This window comes from Chelonoidis abingdonii, chromosome 21, assembly GCF_003597395.2.
Source record: "Chelonoidis abingdonii isolate Lonesome George chromosome 21, CheloAbing_2.0, whole genome shotgun sequence".
In the NCBI taxonomy this organism is placed as follows: domain Eukaryota; kingdom Metazoa; phylum Chordata; order Testudines; family Testudinidae; genus Chelonoidis; species Chelonoidis abingdonii.
Window position 1 is genome coordinate 6,942,624 of NC_133789.1, and position 19,953 is coordinate 6,962,576.

Genomic DNA, 19,953 nt, shown 5'->3' on the forward strand with positions numbered 1-19,953 from the left:
TTGAAAAACCCAGGTGAGTGGGAAGAGTTGGACTCGGGAAGCCCTCAACGCCCTTGATAGATGGGAGGAAGAAAAGAGCAGAATGGCATTTGAGCCACTTGCTGTTTTTCAGTAGGGATGCAGGAACTTATCCTCTTTTGCAGAAGGGCCAGAAAAGAGCAGGGAAACAGAACAGAAGGCACCACTTTTCCTTTAAGAGGAGGGACCAGAGCTGCTGTGTGTTCTTGTTGTGTGGTGTTTATTTGCTTCAGGTTGTGGGAGGCTGTCTGTAAGCAAGGACTGACCTGTCTCCTAAGATCTGTGAGAGTAAGAGATAGTCCTTCAGGATAGGTTGTAGATCCACGCAACAAAAACACTAACCCAGGAACCAATCCCTGCAACAAACCCTTTGCTAACTCTGTCTACATATCTATTCATCATAGGACCTAACCACATTAGCTACACCATCAGGGGCTCGTTCACCGGCATATCTACCAATGTGATATATGCCATCATGTGCCAGCAATGCCCCTTTGCCATGTAAACTGCCCAAATCGGACAGTCTCCATGCAAAAGAATGGATGGACAAATCAGATATCAAGGATTGTAACATTAAAAAAACCAGTAGGAGAGCACTTCAATCTCCCTGGACACTGAATAACAGACTTAAAAGTTGCAATTCTTCAACCAAAAAAACCTTCAAAAACAGACTTCAATGAGAAACTGCAGAACTGGAATTAATTTGCAATCTGGACACCATCAAATTAGGTCTGAATAAAGACTGGAGTGGATGGGTCACGACAAAAAGTAATTTTCCCTCTGATACTCACACCTTCTTGTCAACTGCTGGAAATTGGCCTCGTTAGCACTGATCCCCCACTTGGTAAGGCAACACTCATCTTTTCATGTGCTGTAATACTATTTTATATACACACACACACACTGCTTATTGTATTTTTCACTCCATACGTCTCATGAAGTGGGTTTTAGCCCATGAAAGCTATGCCCAAATAAATTTGTTAGTCTCTAAAGGTGCCACAAGGACTCCTCGTTGTTTTTTCCGATACAGACCAACACGTCTACCACTCTGAAACCTAGCACAGGAATGACTCATACTGGTCCAAAACATTACAGCATTTGATTATGTATTAGTTCAATAAAGAATATGTACATGTTTTTAAGTAACCCATGTCCAATACATCTCTTGAAACCATTTTGTGCTACAACACAGGACAACCAAGACCAGGAAAATCATACAGTCAATGGCTCCTTCAGCTAGAAGTAGAGAAGCAACAGTCTCGTTTTATATAGTAAGGAGACAGAAGTTAATATTATCAAATGGTAGCACTATTAAAACGCGAAAAACCATATGAAAAAGAATGAGATTAAAAAACTGGAGAAACATTCTACTAAAATTAATAGTGAATGAGACATCAGGTTCCCAGAAGAATTCCAGTAAACCTGAATTAAAATACTGAGTCCTTATCTTGGGGAAGTGACATATACCCTTAACTGAGGTCAATCAGAAAAAAGTAGAAATCATATTTGGGATCCAAGCCACAAGAACCCCCCACCCCCCCAAAAAAATACAAAAGCCTTTAACGACCAATAAGATCAAACATATAGCAAAACTGCAATGCCCAAAGCCAGTGAAAACATACAAAGAACATTATTAATGTAAAATTCAGGCATTCTAGGTATAAACCAGAATGGAGGAAGTTCTGACCAGAACATAATTTATCATCACTAATCTTGTGAGCTTCTCTTCTATACCTAAGAACAAGAAGGCACAGTGAAGGATGAAATCTCAACTTAGAAGATATTTGCTTTGTTGGGCTAAACTGTAGCAGGAAGTAAAAACCATAATCATTACTCTCACAAATAAATAAGTAAAAAGAAATCAAAACCTAAAGAATAGTGCACAATTTAAAAAAAGTTTCAACACTAACATTAAAGAATTTCAGTGGCTAACTCACTATTTTGTTTTTACCAGATATTTGCCTTTTCTTCTACTCTCATCCACTTGAATCTTTTTAACAGAGTACACACATTCATTACTTAGATGTTACATATAAGCTTATAACAAAAAACTTGTTAATAAAGGTATAAGTCCATAAATTGCCCAGGATACTCATTTCCCACAGAACATATTTTTACCACAATATTCCCCAAGGTGGTAGGGAGGCTTCTTAACCTGGAAACATACTGGTAGCAGCACCCTCTTCTGCTGGTTCCAGCATATTGTTCCAAAACCTTATACTCGTGCAAGATCATCACGTTCAGCCACACATCAGCCCAACAAACTCCTGCCATTGAAACCCCCCCAATGTCATGTTAATCAAAAGCATTCAAAGCTTTTCAGGGATTGAAAATTATGCTTGTCAGAGTTCTGCAATTTGCTATCAGCTCGCACTTTGTTGGCCCTTCTGCTTTACAGGACATAAGAGTTCCTCTCTAATGGAGGGGGTGGCGCACCCTCCCAGGTTGCATGTATTTTTTAAATATATGACCTTATCAGACACAAAGATAGAAAAAAAAATCAAATTGGCCAGTGCTTTCCACTTCAAAACCTCCTGAATTTACTTCAAATCAGTAGCCTTGCTTTCTTACACAATGAATCTTAAGTATGCCCGTTTGCTAAAAAAAAAAAAAAAAAAAAAAAAAAAAAAAAAAAAAAAAAAGTATTTTTTACAAGCCCCCAGCATTGGGGCTTTTCTTATATAGGCTGCTATACTCCCACCGTCTCGATGATTTTCACACTTGCTATGGTCAGCTTAATGTCATCTTCCTACTTCTCTTCACACCCACTGAGTCCCAATGTTATATAGCCATGTTGCCAGTATATAAATGAGCACCAGATGTCTGCAACACACACACACGCAACAACAGAGACTAAGATAGTACAACTGTGAACATCAGGTAGACACAGGCTAAAAGACAAGTCTCAGTTGCAGCAGGACTTGTAACCCTTTTTCTGCTCTCTTGACAACAGTGAGCAAGTCCATCATAAATGGTCCAAAATAATTTGAACATTCCATTCAAAAGGAGAGCAGTCACTAAAATAAAGTTAACTTTAAAAGCTTTATTTATTTTATTCAGAACTTACTTTAACTGTAATTTATTTTTCTTGCTTAATTCTAAAGGTACATAAATTGAATGGATGTCAATTTCATTCTGAGTGGAAATTTTTTGCATACAAATGCACTGCAATGCCTGAAGGAGAGCACAATATCTAAAGGCAGTTAGTAACTGTAACAAGATTCAGCCAAATCTTTGAACTTCCAAACCTTGCATGGACCATGCTCCTCCATACCTAGAAAAGGTAGACAAGACTCTGCCAAGTGGAAGATATCTCAAAGAAGGACACTTAATCGCTAGTGTGAAAATGGCAGGCAAATACAAACTAAAAACTGCAATAAGTTTAAGATTTTTGTAAACACTCCACAATGAATCTAAAAATCCCTTTACCTGACTGATTGATATGATTCAATTATTATGCACTACTGCTTGAGGTCTGACACTTATATACACAGTGAAGGCTTAGGTGGTGAAAAACATGAAGACTAGTGTGTCATGTAATAGCAACCTGAAAACTGAAGAGACAGACCCTAGAATAGCAACATTACCCAACAAGTGGTTCTCTTCTTCAGTTTGACTTAGGTAAGAGTTGCCAAACTGGTGCGGCGTGGTCCACTGGAGGCTTGGGAAAGGAGCACCAACTCACCCCCAACTCACCTCATGAGCCACCCAGCCTTACATGTTCCTGTTGTTGGCTGGTTGAGAGGGGATTCAGCCTAAACTGTAACTCAAAGGAGGGAGGGGCCTAGCTCAAAATCTACTGGTTTACAGTTAACTTGTTGTTATATTTTTGTTTCTAAGATAGTCAAACTCTTCCATATCTCTCTGACTCTGCTGGAAGATAAATGGTCTCATGTTTAAATGACAAGTGCATGTCTAAAGACATTACATTACAGCACACTGTTTCACTACTCTACCTCACTTACCTGTAAGAGCCTGTTTATTGTGTAGATCAGTGGTTCTCGCCTAATAACCAATATGGCACATATCCAGCTGTCTATGGGTTATGAGGTCGCATCCATACAAATATAATACACCTCAGGAATGACTATATGTGCAGTGGCAAATCTTTTGTGAGCCAGGACGTTTGTTTACCTGCAGCATATGCAGGTTCGGCCAAATCGCAGCTCCACGGTCACGGTTCACCATTCCAGGCTAATGGGGCTGCGGGAATGCGTGTGCCGAGGGATATGCTGGAAATTAATGGGCAAAAGTTAAAACAAATAAAAGGAAGTTCTTCTTCACAACAGCGCACAGTCAACCTGTGAACCTTGCCTGAGAAGATTGTGAAGCTGGGACTAACAGAATTTAAAAGAGACGACCTGGATAAATTCATGGAGGTTAAGTCCATTAATGGTTATTAGCCAGGATGGGTAAGGAATGGTGTCCCTAGCCTCTGTTTGTCAGAGGGTGGAGATGGATGGCAGGAGAGCGATCACTTGATCATTACCTGTTAAGTTCACTCCCTCTGGGCCACTTGGCATTGACCACTGTCCGTAGACAGGATACTGGGCTAGATGAATGTTTGGTCTGACCCAGTACGGCCATTCTTAAGTTCTAAGGTGAACCATGGCTAGCAGGAGCTGTGATCAGCAGAACCTGTGGATGCTGCAAGTAAACAAACCGTCTCAGCCAGCCAGCGGATTTCCCTGACAGGCCATGTGCCAAAGGTTGCCGATCCCTGTACTACCTGTATGGCACTGAGGATGTCATATGGGCCGTAGCTGTGAGATTGGGCCACATGCGGCCTGCAGGTTGAGAACCACTGGTGTAGATGTTGCCAGTGGCGGGGTTGTCTCAGATTTGACAACAGACATCTGTTGTAGATTTTCAGAAAGGTCTGACCCTCTAGCAGTACAGCTGTCAATTTTAGCTGCATCAACACCAACAGAGAAGAATGTGTGATGGGGTCAGAGTGACCCAAACTCAATGTCTTTTTTAAGTATACCATAATTTCAAAGTCCATGTCATAATTTAAATAGACTTATACCTCTGATGACATTTGAGCTATGAGGCTCCTGAAAGTGTAACAGTTGCAAGAATTAAATCTTTTTCAGATTCTACCATATTTCAGACAGAGTGCAATTTAATGAATAATGAGATTCCAAAATATTTTAAATGGTTGTAGTAGTAACTAGTGAGCATGTTCACCAGCTATTTTTAAGTGTAAATATTCTGCTTTTATTCTGTAGTCCATTTTCCCCATGTTTGCATACAAGGATTTTTTGTTGTTAGAGAAAGCTAGAGCTTTGTAAAAAGAGCACTGGAAATTGCTTTAGATGGACCATGTCAAATACAGTAGGATAAATTAATTCAACCTTTTCTGTACCAAAAAAAAGATAGTCAACATCAACAATGTACACACTGGGTTTATTATTAATGCAATCTGAAGTAGTATAACCGTACTGTGTAATGAACAGAATAGGATATACATTACAGGCTAAGAAGTGATAATACTAATGTCTACAGAAGAGTATAGCAATTCTAGTACTTGTTCCTACAGTGGTAGGCACCACTGCAGCTAGCAATATTTTGTTAGTCTCTTCCAAAGTAGTAGCTAGAAAAATATGTCCAGTTAAAGGTTATTGTTGGAATGTTTAATTCCCTCTGTGCTGCTAGCTTCTTTATTAATCCAGCACTCCCAAAGCTGCAAGACCAGCTCTACCACACAGAATGCAGCTATGCAACTCCTGTAATCAGCAACAGAATTTACTCACAGCGCAAAAATGAACTCCCAAGTCTTTCCTGGGCATTTGCTACACAGTCAGTGGTTCTGCATCTTTTTTGTCCTAGAAATTTGTAAAAATAAATAAAGTAAATGGCATATTCAGTGTCTGCTATTTATTTTCTCGAATATTAGTCATATCACCAGTACAGAAAGATAGGTTTACAGAACACCTCTTTCTTCCACCTCCAATCCCAACAGAGTTCAGTACAGGGCCAGCAGTAACAATGTGAAACCAAGAAGAGGAGACAACCTCTGCTAAATCTCTGGAGATAGTTTCTGAAATAGAAGGCTAAAATTGCCTCATAAACAAAGACATATTTTAAACCCAGACTTGAGCATTTTTAATTGTATGTTATCCTTCTTCATTGTCATGTGTCTTTAGAATTTGGGGTACATGATGCATTAATAAGTGTCTTGTTCATGCTAGAACCCAGTAGCATCCTGCAAGATTCTGAATTAGTAGTGAGGAAGCAAGCAATGCATCAGAAACTGAATATATAAATCATTTCTATTATAAATAAAAAAATTCTGTTTGATTCCCTTTTCATGCTGAATAGCAAGCAGCAGTAATCAGAGGCTGGAGCATTACAGCAGGATCTTACGTAACCCTTCAATTGTGCAGAGAACTAAGCTGAAAGGCGAGGGGGGGAGGGAGAGGAGAGAAACCTATGCAGATGTTCATCAGCACACATTTCCAAACACACCAATTTGACCCTAGCCATTTTGAGTCTTCTATCACTCTTCCAATCAAAGATTAACACTGTTTCTTATTAGTTCAATAAATATATCTTTTGCTATCTCTGGGTAAAACTTTTACAGAAATAAAACACCCAAGAAGAACTGAACCAGATACTTTGAAGTGTACAGGTTGAGAACATGTGTGAGGCAGTGGAATGGCAAGTCACATGAGCCAAATACTAAACAGAAAGGTGAATACCAAAAACAAAGCTGTTAAGTCCCTCCAATTGTATACTGTATTTGGATCTAGAAAATTAATAGAGGACAGACACACAGCCCACAACAAATCTAACACTGTACATTTAAAGTCCAGGCTATGCCTCAGAAATGTACATTCCCATCCCTATCACCCAAAAAATTCTGATAGTGCTAACACTGGTTCAGTTGACCTGATGGAACTCGAATCTAGGGATGGTTCTGGTAGCTGGAACTGTTTTTACTTTTCAGTACGTCTAACTGACACAGCAGTAAAAAAAAAAAAAAAAAAAAAAAAAAAAAAGGCTCTAGTGGCCAGAGTCTTATATACATTAGATCATGGACCAGTTCTAACACCTGTTCAACTGAACTAGTGGGCCTTTTTTGTAAATGTTCCCATTGATGACACTGCCCAATCGTAACATGTAGGATCAGGATGGTACCACTCGTGGACACTTTCAAAACAAAAGTGTCCCAACTACAGTACCCACCACAATTTGAAGATGAAGTTCCATTACATAAGTACAATGACATCCTACACAAAGCTCCAGCTATAGAAGCAGGCTACTGCTGACTATACTGAGCACACATAAAATGACCGAGCACGTTCCTAAGAAATTTACTATAACTGTAATAAATAAAAAAAAAAAAAGGTGTCAAAGTCATCTTGTAACTTTCTATTATGGCTTTAAAAAGTACGCCACCACCTTGATAATAGAAATACCAATCAAAGAGTAAAATATGTGGTTTATAAAAGTTGATTTATTTTATCAGAATAAGGAGTAAGTGTCCTTGAAGTCCATACATCAGATTTTACAGTAGTTACTGAGGCTTATACTGTGTGCCTGTTTTTTATTACTGTCCATTTCTGATTTAGTAACAGGCTGTCAGTGATGCATTGACACTGCCAAAGTTTGAGGCCTCTAGATATACTAGTGATTAAAAAAAACCCCAAACATAGCCACATCTCTTCATTCCATAAACCACGATGCAAGTGACATCATCAAACCAAGCCATTTCAGGCCTAGCACTCTGGTAAAAAAAATAAATAAATTATATATACACACACACCCCTCTCCCCGATATAACGAGAATTCGGCTATAATGCAGTCAAGCAGCGCTCCGGGGTGTGTATGTGTGTGCACACTCCAGAAGATCAAAGCAAGTTCGATATAACACGGTTTCACCTATAACGCGGTAAGATTTTTTGGCTCCTGAGGACAGCGTTATATCAGGGTAGAGGTGTATCTACCAGCAAAGAATCAAGTCTCCCATAACTGTTCTTGACTTTTCCAGAGGAAACTATTTTTTTTCATAAAGCATTTGATCATGAATATTGATAATTAGGGCTGCAGGTCTGTCAGAGATGCTTTGATTTTTCTGTTCGTCGGTGACTTTTCTTTGTGTCTTTGATTAACCCTGGACCACGGCCTGACTATGTTTACTGCCATACCTTGGGGCAAGTGATCCGGCAGCACCAGGGCCAGGAAGAGTGGGGGCAACATGTTATGGGGGGGCAACCCGTCTGCACAATGTGGCAAGAGCCAAAGGGCTGGAGCAGACAGCTGGGTCAGTCCTGCAGGACAAAAGCCATTGCTGAGGGCTGAGTGCAGGTTCAGTTCGCTCTGAAAACCACCTGTCTCCCCTCCTCCGTTACCCCAAGGACCTCCTCACCCAGGGACAGGACCTGATCTCCTCACACTGTGACTTTATACACCATTTCCTTCTAAACCCATAACGCTACACGAGATTTACTGTGACTGCAGTGTGATTTTTGATTTAAAAAAATGCTGTGACAAATCTGCAGCACTAATGATAATTAGTCACACTTCTTATGGCAAGCCATCAGACCGACAACACAAAGAAACCAGCAAACATTCGTTTACAAAAAAGTCATTCCTTTTCATAAACCATGATGTGATGTGATTTTTCTGATCCAAACATCATCTAACACAGTCTGGTAAGAGAAATGTGAAGACACAATCAAATGACATACATTTCCCTTTTACAAAAATACACTTTCCTTCTCACAGACCACAGCCATGTAGATAATTATTTTACACTTGCAATAGTGTACATTCTTAATCAAGATATTCCAGTAACAAATACCAATACATCTAGCAATCAGCTCATATTATAAACATATTTAACATGAGCAAAAGGAACTTCGTTGCCTCTTCATCAGCTGCGATGATGCACTAATACAGTCCCAGAACTGGGCCATTCTGCTAAGAGAGATACCAATACCTATATGATACAGTACTAAGCTGATATAAAAACTGATATTCCCCGCTGGTTTAGCTGTTTTCCTCACAATTCTCATTAGTTTAGCAAATACTGGTCATTTCCACCCCCCACCCCCAACAACACTCTCTCTTTGTTTGTTTAGCTGCTGGTCATCTCGCTTTCCTTATGCCAATCCTTGTTCCCCCTTCTCCCACCTCGAATTCGTTGACTGAACTATTTCCCTCCCAACTACTGGTCTTGCTATCCAATCCTGATTTTTTATTTTTAAGTGGGTGGTTACCCCTCTCCCTCACTTCACTCCTTGCTGATTCAACAGCTTGTTCCCCCTTCGCCATAATCCTTACTGGCTTAACTATTGGCCCCCTTCCCCAGGACTCTTACCTCTTGGCTTCAGTGAGTTACCCCTATTGCTGAAGGCAGCTTTGTTCTACAGCAGGGTAGCGAGTCAGAGGAGCCCTGGCCCAGACAGGTGCAATAGGTGAGGCTAAAGCCCCTCCCTGAGGACTCCTATCCCACTTTCTGCAGCCAGCCCCCTGTGAGAATACAAACAGAGGCAGCTCACTATTTGGCAGCATGTCTCCCTTCTCCAAGTCTCCCTGCGCAGGTGTAGAGGATCCTTATTCCGCAGGTCCCTGCAGTGACGTTCTGCGCAGGCGCTGAGCACACGAAGCAGCAGGATGTTGCTGCTCCTGGCTCTTCCCTTCAAGGTGCGCCTGCGTGATATCCTGACTGTTCCTCCTCCGGCATCCTAATAGAGGCTGCGCGCGCACACTGCCTCATCTCGGATTCTACCAGATGCCTCCTGTTGCTGCACACGCGCCTTCCCAACGCCCACTGGAGCTGCGCGCGCATGCGCCCACTCCTCCCAACAAATGCGTCCGCCCCTCCCTCATGTTTCGTCTCTCGTTAGCTCATAATTTGGCAGCGCTGCGGCACATGCGCTGTTCTTCTTCGGTTCCCATAAACTATGATGGCTCACTATTTAGCAGCGGCTGCCGTTGTCGCAATGCCATTTGAACAGCCAGTAGAGAAAGAGAGGCAGTTCGGTGCGGATCTCTTACTCCCAGCCAGCTGGTGAGTCCCTGCTTGGGGCTGCCCTACATGCGACTCTCGGAGGGGGGTGTGGTGCCACCAACACCTCCCCGTGGAGATCCTCGGGTCTCGTCCCACTCCGCCATCCGGTTTCCCCTCCCCTCACCTGAGATTACACCGCTGGTTGTTGCTGTCCCCTTGTGGCCTCCTCATACTGCCCCAAACCGACACATCCGGGCCTCGCCGCGACGCCGTCCCCCAGCGCCACGACGCCACGCTCGGGGAGAGGGGGTGTGTGTGTGTGTGGAGAGGGACGCACTGAGCATGCGCGGCGTGCAGGGAGGCGGGAAGGGCGTCGAGCGAAGCGGCAGAGGCCGAGGCTCACGCGCTGAGGTGAGGGTGAGCGAGGAGAACGCGGCGCGCGTGCATGGGAGTAGACAGCCCCTCCCCTCCGGGCCCCGAGGCGGGAAAGGTGGGCCCGTGGGAGGGCTGAGAGCGGGGGTCTGTGTGTGAGGAACAGGGAGCCGTTGGGGGGAGGAGCAGGGTGGCTGCTGGGGTGAGGCGCTGTTTGGGGGCGTCGTGTGGGGTATCAGACACTTGGGGGTGTGGCTCTTGGGGAGAAGGGAGGCTGCATGGTTACAGGGCTAGTGGCACCTGTGCCCCCTCTCAGGTGACCAGCTAAGCTAGGGGGAGTTTCCCCGTGTTCGCAGCCTTTGATCTGTAGTACCCTGCCTATCGACCTGGCCTGCGAAGCAGGGCCTAGTGACCTCGGGTGCTGGTGGTTCTTCCCTTTAGGAGTCTGCCCAGTGGGCTACGGTGACCAGATGGCCAAGTGGCGTTCGCTGGAGCAGCAGGAACAAGACCTCTGGAGAGAAGGATTTTAAAACAACACTCTTAGCTGCCTATCGCTCTTCCCTAAAGACATCCCTGTCTCTGGCCCCTAACGTGGGCAGGCCTGACTTCTTCAGCCACCCCCAGCAGGTCCGTGTGTCTCCCTCCGAACGATTATCCTCCTCCTCTTCAGGTGGTGGTCCTTTATAAACCAGCCCCAGTACTTTAAATCTTTTGCCTTTTCTTGAGTTGGTCCACACCGGTTTTGTAGTTTAGATAGAGAGGCATCAGAACCATCAAAGCTAATAGTTCTGTTATCCTTCCTTAACAACTCAAGCATTTGCAGAGAGGTAGCTTATCTTGAGCCATTCTTTTTCTTCCTGCCTGTGTGGTTATTTTTTTAAGACAATCTCCTGTTATTGTAAACTAATATAGTCATAATGAAAACAACCCCAGTGTAGAGTATTCATAAGTTGTTACAGTGCAGCTTGAAATCTGTTGTAGTGTCAAATGAGGGAAAGAAGCAGGGAAGCTTTTGATGGGACACATTGTGCAAGGAGAAGGAAGGCTTCCAGTTACCAACCCAGGCTTGATTTGAACTGGAATCCTAAAGTCCAGTTCTCTGAATCATGTAGTTCTGTATCTGACTTTGTTTTAAAAATTCCACTTCTCAGTGAATGGAGAGAACAGCTAGATGAAAGCTGAAGGCCAGCTAAGACAGAGTCTACAATATTGTAAGTTATCATTTTTGATTATTCTAAATAGGGATTGTTCATTGTATCACTGAAATGCAGGTACTTTTGCACTGGAACACAGCAGGTGCTTATCAGAGACTAAATGGATTGGAAGTAACAATAAGTCATACAGTTTCCGATTAAAACTGTAAGCATAATTAGGTAATTCCATAAAATATGTTGCATGGCTAACATGCTTGTCATCATTAAAAGTACTTCAGCTCTGTATTAAACAGAAATGATCAGAGCACTGGTATTTTATCTTAGCTGAAAGATGATATCACCAACACCACATGCACCATGCTAGGACGTCCAGTACTAACTCAGAAGAGTGTCACCTACGCTATTATTTCCTGCTGGGCTTTCCTTTCCTTGCAAAGGTCTCATCCAAGTAATCATCAGTCCTTGGACCCTGTTTGTTTTTCATATTTCACAAGCTGCTGCCCAAGGTGACAAAGCAGCAGATCATGCTGCTTGTTATGAAGAAATGGCCATAAAACTGCATTCTGGATGGCATGGGATTGCAATTAGCATTCAAAACTTGTGAAAATGACATATTTACTTTTCTCCCATGAACTGTTTTCTTAAGTGTAATCCTTCCCTTTTCCCCATCTTCTACATGCTCAATAAAGACTGCTGAGTTTCTTAGAGCTTAAGGCCAGAAAGAACCATAAGATTATCTAATCTAACTTTCTGCATATCATAGGTCATTAAATATCATCCAAATACCCCTGTATTGAGCCCGATGACTTTAATTAGACCAAAGCATTTCAGTTCTCAAGAGACTAAACTGTTCTGTGCCCCATGCAGAGAACAGGAGAGATGAAACTACCACCAATGCCCAACGACCCTGCAGAGGTAGAGAATAAAGTGAAATGTGTTCAAATGATCCTAGCAGGTAAACAATAGCCCAGGCTTCCGAGGAAGTCAAACTCCCTCCCCCAAGGTCCCTGTCCATTTTCTCTGGGGGAAGATTCCTTACAAACACTAAATCTGGCAATCAGTATAACCCTGAGTATGTGACCAAGACACATCTGTCAGGCATCTAAGAGAGAGGATTCTGTGTATCACCAAAGAGCACTGGTCCACCTCATCTGGTGTCTTGTCCCCAGCCGTAGTCAATATCAGGTGCATCAGAGGAGGGGGGGAAGGGGGGACCGAGAATACATTTGGCCAAGTGAGTAGTGTGTGTGTGGGGGGGAAATTCCTTTCTGATTCCTGCAGATAACTGGCTGATGCATGAGATTTAATTATAGGGTATGTCTACGCTTCCATTGAAAGTGTGATGGCAGCATGTGTAGAACAGAGCTAACTTTCAGCTAGGTAGCTTGAATAACAATAGCAGTGAATACAGTTTTATCATCTGCATCTTGCAATGGACTGATACCTGACTTTTGTTCCAAATGTGCCCAGAAATGCTGAGTCTCTAGTGATGACCTTAATTTCTTGTAGTGGGAGCACTGAAAGACTAAAATACTACTTCTAGTGAATTGCTTGCAGTGTTGGTATAGCCATGTCGGTCTCAAGATATTAGAGAAACAAGATGAATGAGGTAATATCTTTTATTAGACCAACTTTTGATGGTGAAAGAGACAAGCTTTCAGGCTTACAGAGCTAAAGAAGAGCTCTGTGGAAGCTCAAAAGCTTGCCTCTTTCACGTCTCCTGGAAGCTAATGGAGATGTTCCTTTCAATTGGCTAATCGAGCAACTGCATTTGGATCCAGCATAGATGGATTTCTCACACTTTCAATGTTATCCATGTCATTTAAATAGATATTCCTTTTTATGTAGCTCAGGAAATGTTGGGAAACATGGATTTTTCGTGGTCAAACAAGTTTGAAATTCCAATTTTTTATAATTGGATATTTAAATCCAGTTGAATCATGAAAAAGATTAAATTCCCTCTATCGTTCACATGAAATATTAACTTAGGTCAATCCTGCCCTCTGTTGTAGCTGTGCATGTGAAAGTAAACATGCACATATAGAAAAGAGGACACTAGTGAGAGTGCTGGAGAGTTCCCAGCTGGAGGTAACTGCTCAGAGCTTGAGAATTTGAAAAGTGATGCACTGATGTGAGTTTTGATGCTAGTGTGCATGTGGGAGTACTGAACCCTCCAGTGCACAAGTGTGGGGTACAAATTCCCAGTGATCATCTGAATGATATGAAACAGATGGTTTGTTTTTTTTCTGCATGAAAAGATGCAGCAAATTCTAATGTATATATGACTTTGGAGGTGCTCTTTCTATAGCCTTTGTGTACATAGATGTTTGGTTTGATGTGATGCTGGTTAAACTGATGTCCTTGAAACAGTTGTGTATAAGAATCTTAAACAGCTGCTGCTTTTTAATATTCACTTCCTCTTTTGTTTTAATTGTTGAGTTCCTATATTTTTCCCTTTCAGTTCACTAAAATGTAGAAATGTAATTAGAGGGAGGCTGGGCTCAGAGAAAGCTGCCAGTGTTTCTACATCATGATTAAATATATCCGCCATCCCTTTTGTGAGAGACTGAAAAACTGGATTCTTATAATTATCTCAGTGTTATCCAGGAAAGAATCAGTAACACGTACAGATACAAACTTATTGAAAATGCAGTACTAATTAAAAACTCATATAGACTCCTGATGATCAGGAGGGTATGAAAACAGTTATTTAATTTTTTCCTCTATTTGCTATCTTTGTTACAAAACCAAACAAAACCTATCTCCAATCACTGGAGAGACTTAATGAGGCTTTTATCTATGCAACAGTCAAACACACAATGGAAGTTATTTCATTCACTTCTCCTTAGGTCGGGGGAAATCTGCACAACTCATTTTCCAAATGTAATCCCAAAGGAATGCTTCAGTGTATTCATGAGCAATAATGGGCTCATTCCTTGCTCTGAGCATACAGTTATTGTTTTTTAAAGCAAAGGTTTTAAAAATGAATCTTGATATTACTGGTGTTGTGTGGTTTAACCATGAAATTTTGGTAATAGGAACACAGACTCTTAAAAAAAAAAAAAAAATTGTTTCTGTAGAACTGGAAGGTCATTGAGTCCAGTCCCCTGCCTTCACAGCAAGATCAAGTACTGTCCCTAACAGGTTTTTGCTGCAGATTCCAAAGTGGCCCCCTCAAGGATTGAGCTCACAACCCTGGGTTTAGCAGGCCAGTGTTCAAACCTCTGAGCTATCCCTCCCCACATAAGATCCATTAGGCTGCCCACTCCATCCTCCTGGAAATGCGGGATCCTTCCTTACCCCTAGATAAAGCTTACATCATACAATTTTGGGCAAGATAAGTAATTAGCTTTAGTGCACTTGTTGAATGCACCAAGATGTGGCAAGTGTCTGCACAATCTGCGATATAACATAGAGCTGCTGAGATTCTGGTTGTATCAAGCAAGCCTGTAGCTTTTGTAGACTAGATTTTCAAAGGAAAGGAAACTGCTGGAATCTTTCTTCCATAGCCCTCTTTCCTCTGAATTAAATTCATAAGAGAATAGTTGATAGTGAAATAGAAGGGCTCGTGTATTCCAACATTTTCTTCATGGGAAGCTGGATAGTAATTAGCACCTGTATTTTCAGAATGCTGTATAAATATTAACTAATCCTCAGTGGCCCATGAGGCAGGAAGTTAAATATTATTATCCTTCTTTTAAAGTTGAACAACTGACAGATTCAGAAACTTACTCAAGGCCTCTCAGCAAGTCATTAGCAGACTCAGGATTACTTTAGAAGTTAGGAGTTTCTTGCACTTAGTCCCGTGCACAGACCACTAGATTACATTTCTTGGGTGATATTCATCTGGGACTCTAGATGTAGGAAGAAGAGGTTGTGAGGGTTTATATGTGAGAAGAGATGGTCAGCATTATTTTAATGTTCGAGCACGAGTCCGGGAGCCACAATTCCTAGGTTTTACTCTCAGGTCTTCTACCAACTTGCTCTCTGACTTTGAGCAAATCATGTAACTTTTCCTGTTTTAGTTTACCTATCTCACAAGATCGTTGTGACTTATTAACTGATTCTAAAGTGCTTTGAAATTATCTGATTAAAAGCATTATATAATGACAAAATATTACAGTATGGGGTGGACTGCAGCAGCTTACTTTGCAATAAACAGAACTGCTTATGCCTCAGGTGCAAAAGATGCATTTAAAACACAAACCAAAAGGATTCCTAGTCTGTCTGATATGAGACACAAACACTACTGCCGAGAGTCATTCTCTTAGGTCAGTGTGCAATATTGGCGTGTGATTTTTGTACAGGGATGCTCAGATCTGAGTGCACCACTGCTTGTCAGGATTCACCTTCCTAGCCGCAGAACACCAGAGGATACTCAAACCACTGCATTAGTGCTAAGTTTTGAACCTGCAGCCTTATTTGTGAGAGGGCTAATCTTGTTAGACTGCACTAGTCTCCTTTAGAGAAAAATCTGATTTTGAGATTTTAATTGCAGGCAGTTGGTGTATGGTTCTATTTTTACACCTATTGGAAAAGTATCAAAGTTAATTTCTTAGTGAAGGAAATCATACTTTTAAATGTGCCTTTATGAGGAAATGACTCCCTGATGTCTTTGAGTCAGTGCTTTGTTTCTTGTTAGAAGCGTCTCCTGTCTTCCCTGATGAGCCTGGCTCTTGTTTTCAGCGGCTGGTTTTCTTTAAGATGCTTTTGATCCTGTATTCATTAAAACCTTCAATGTTATCACAGCAATTGATTTCAGTGGAGAAGTGGAACTGGGTAGGGAAGAATCTGAAGGGTTTTTATCACTGCTTTTTCCCCCTCTGCAGGTAGAGAAGGATAACTGGACAAAGGACTTGGAAATAGAGAATGATTTAGCCAGTGTAACAGGAGGTAGGAAGACCTGAATGAACAAAAAGAGAAAGGGGGTTTAAACAGAGAGCCATTAATCAGGATTAAAAAAGGACAAGCTACAGAAGAGAGTAAGAGAAGAAACAATGAAGAATGAGATGAGAAGGGAGTAGGGAACAATGAAGAGAGAGGATCTAGGAAAGGAGTAATGATTATTTAAAATTTCATCTAGGTTGAGGAGGAGGAAAGAGTGGAGAGAACTAAGGGAAAAGAAAGATGAAATCTGACTAGTCACCTTGCAGGGAAAGAGAACAGGACTAAAAAAGGGATAAAAGAGAACAGGATGAAAAGAAGGCAAGGTTTCCAAAACCTACTCTGTTTGGTTTTAGACTCCTAAAGTAATGGTGTCAAGGTACAAAGCTATGCAGGGAGCACAACTTAATTAGGTTCCACTTTCTTTTTCACTAATGGAGAAAACTTCATGTATGTAAATGTACACCCTTTAACTGCGAATAAAACAATGAAAGTTCATATTATTAATTTACACTTATTCTTGTAAAAATTATAATGAGCATTATAAATTGCAGCATCCATCTTAAAGCATTTTAAGAGGACTCTATATGATTTTTTTCACCCGTGTTCAGCTTATCAGTTGCTTTTGCTTGTTTTGGCTTCCTCAAGAACAATGTTTTATAATAGGTCTGGAATGGCATTGAGTTGTTGTAATCAAAAGGTGGCAATATAACATTCAGGTGTTTAGTTATGGTTTATTGCCTTTATCAAATGTACCTTAAGGAAAGAATACCTCTGTGCAGGACAGAATGCTATTCATTAATTGAGAACTTGAGAGGTTAAATGACATGCTATGATATCCAAAATAATTATGTTAAAAGAATGTTAAGGTTGCAAAGTCAAACACTCCAAAGATAGGAAATGCCAGAATTAAATTTTGCCAGGCAACTTCAATTTGGCCCCGATGCACATATACACTTTAATCTTTAATTACATGATCACATGGTATTTTTTTTCCCCCACAGATACCATGTCTCTTTCAATGAATGGGCAGCTATTTAATATTTCTTTTTATCCTCCACATTGAATGTGTGCCTGTAGGCTTTATTTAACACACACCATGCATACTTTTCACTGGATAAAAAAATAATAATTTCTTCATGGTATTTGCTTGGTGCTCAGGCCATAGTAGCTGAATGCTTCACAAACATTAATGAGTTTATCTACTCATTTGAGATTAGGTAATAGTACTATTCCCAACTGACAGCTGGGAAACTGAAGCACAAGAGAGATTAAGGCCAAAAACTGTTAAATGTGTACGCTAATATTGGGTAGCCAGCCTGAAACATCTAGGGCCTTATTTTGCAGAGGACTTAATATTTCCATAGTACTTTTTGTTCAAAACATGGCTCCAATTGATTCCAGTTGCAGTTGTGAGCATTTAGAATTTTTGCAACTCTAGACCAGGTGTATCACATTGTGTTCCTCATTTTATGGGTATCCACAGTTAGTGGTCACCTGTGACAATTTTGGTTTAAGTGATTTGCCCAGCATCTCATAGGAACCCGGTGGCACAGGCAGGGATAGAATACAGTTCTCTAGGGTGACATTTGAGTTCCTTAACTATGAGCCTGTCCTCTTTCTTCCCTGCCTTATTCATACAACAGCCGCACTGACCACAGAATCCTGATTCATTCTGTGATGAACCTCTATCCTGTGTACCAAATGAGGAAGGGGTCTTATTGGAAAAAATAGTATGGGGTCATGTAATGAAAGACTATCATAATGTGCATATACATATTGTATATAAGGAGGCTGAATTAAGTTTTCACAGGGAACCTTATTTCTGAAATTTCCTAACATTTGAGCGCTTGACTTCACAACCTTAATGTTCTTTTAATGTCATGTTTCTAATGTAGTTTCCTAATTTAAAAAAAGTAACAAACTGGAAAAAAAAAAACAGAAATTCTATCATGTGAAACTATATTCACCAGTTTGGGTCATCAGTAGGGTTTAGACCTTTAGATTCACAGCTCAGACTTCTGCTGTTTGTGCTAATGGACTAAATGGTAGCTGTATTAGGTTGTTATCTCCCAGGTCAGGTGCACCAGTCATTAGAAGATGAGAGAGATTTTGCTGATGGGCTTCACAGGTATTTGCTGACATCAGAGGAATGTAGAGACTAAGGACCCTCAGACTCAATTCCAGGTTCTGTAGGGGAAGCATGCTTTAGTGATTAAAGGCTGTTGTTCCCCTAGCCTGTGTTCATCCCTCTCTGCTGCTAGCCAAACTCCAGCCCCCACTGCATCCTCTTCCCTCCTCCTGTCCTACCCATACTGTGGCATTCCACCTCTTCCTTCCTTCCTCGCTTCTCTGCATTCCAGTGTAGTTGTCACCTCCTTCTCCACGCTTCCTGGTTGCCAGCACAGGAGAACACAGAGAAAAGGAACACTGCTGTCAATTTCAATGCTTGGCACTACAGTGGGCCTTCAGCTGCTGGAAGATACAATTTCAGGGAAAGTCTTGCTCAGACCCTGCAGGCTCAGGATGAAGCATGTTCAGTTGCTCTGTAGGGATGGCCCATGCAGTCTGGTTGGCATGTAAAATTTACCTAGTAATAGTCTTTTGAGAATAAAACCCTCTAAGCAGGTACAGCTGAGAAAGCAATAGTGCAAGGATCCTATTGCCCTACCTATATGTTTCATTCCTGCCCTAAGGAGATAGCCTCTAGGGATGTTTATTCTTCTGAGATGGATAGGAAGGGTTAATTAGTGCCAATTATTTTACATTTATATTGTGGTAGAGCCTAGAAGCCTCAACCAGGGTTGAGGCCTATGGTAGCAGGCACTGTAGAAACATACAGTAAGTGACAGCTTATAGCTTATTAGGGTGCTTGCATATATGACTATATTTGTTCACTAGGAACTGAAGAGAAACTTGCCAGCTCGATTCACATAAGCCACCGAAGAGCAATTAAACAGCAGCAGCCGCTAAACCTGAGCAGGAACCATCAAATTCTTTTTAAAATGGCAACATGTTGCAGAACTCCTCACAGCTAATAAGGAGCAAGGAAGAGAGGGCATTACCTGGGAAACAATACATTGTGTTCAGTGGAAATCTAAGAAAAGCTTTAAAAATTCTTAGATTAATGTTATGTGATAAGGCTGTAAAATCATACAAATTCAAGTCCCAATCTATCTCTTCTCATCTCTGGAAGGTAATGAACTCAGCTTTTGGGAGTGCAGGTGAGAGGAGAAAGCAAAAGTGCATTGCTGTCAAATGGCTAACTTTGATGGAAGTTAGTCCTTCATAGGATTGCTTTTTGCTGTCAATTGATGCTGCCACAGTCTGACCCCTACTCCAAGGCTGAGGCAAGCCCCCATCAAAGAGTCCTGCTCCTCTGTGGGGATGGTTTAAAGGAGAAAACACAAAATGAAGTTTGCAGTTGGGGTTTCAAGGAAGACTTCACACCTTGTCTCCATACAAAAGCCTTTCTTTGTAGTCTCCAAAACTTTTTACTGTGACTGTTTATATAAAGTCATCAGTACACTTACTTATGGAAATCTTCTCTCAGCCTATCTTCAG

General features: G+C 41.4%; 1 protein-coding gene and 1 long non-coding RNA gene across 10 annotated transcripts in view; one reads left to right on the forward strand and one right to left on the reverse strand.

The window, feature by feature from the left end:
* Window positions 1-10,303, reverse strand: part of SPOP (speckle type BTB/POZ protein) — a 32,772-nt gene extending 22,469 nt beyond the window's left edge. For 2 of the 9 annotated variants that reach the window (XM_032791500.2, XM_032791498.2), the window contains exon 1: window positions 10,164-10,290. The gene's annotated coding sequence lies outside the window, so the exon portion shown is untranslated. Of the gene's footprint in view, window positions 1-5,774; window positions 5,847-9,346; window positions 9,499-9,527; window positions 9,621-10,163 lie in introns of those variants that run through there. The other 7 variants (XM_075059618.1, XM_032791494.2, XM_032791493.2 and 4 more) reach the window with 7 other exon arrangements.
* LOC142045801 (uncharacterized) lies at window positions 9,804-19,578 on the forward strand. Its single transcript, XR_012654669.1, has 3 exons — window positions 9,804-10,039; window positions 11,623-11,686; window positions 18,753-19,578. It is a non-coding gene; the product is annotated as an uncharacterized LOC142045801 (long non-coding RNA).
* Window positions 19,579-19,953: the final 375 nt, after the last annotated feature.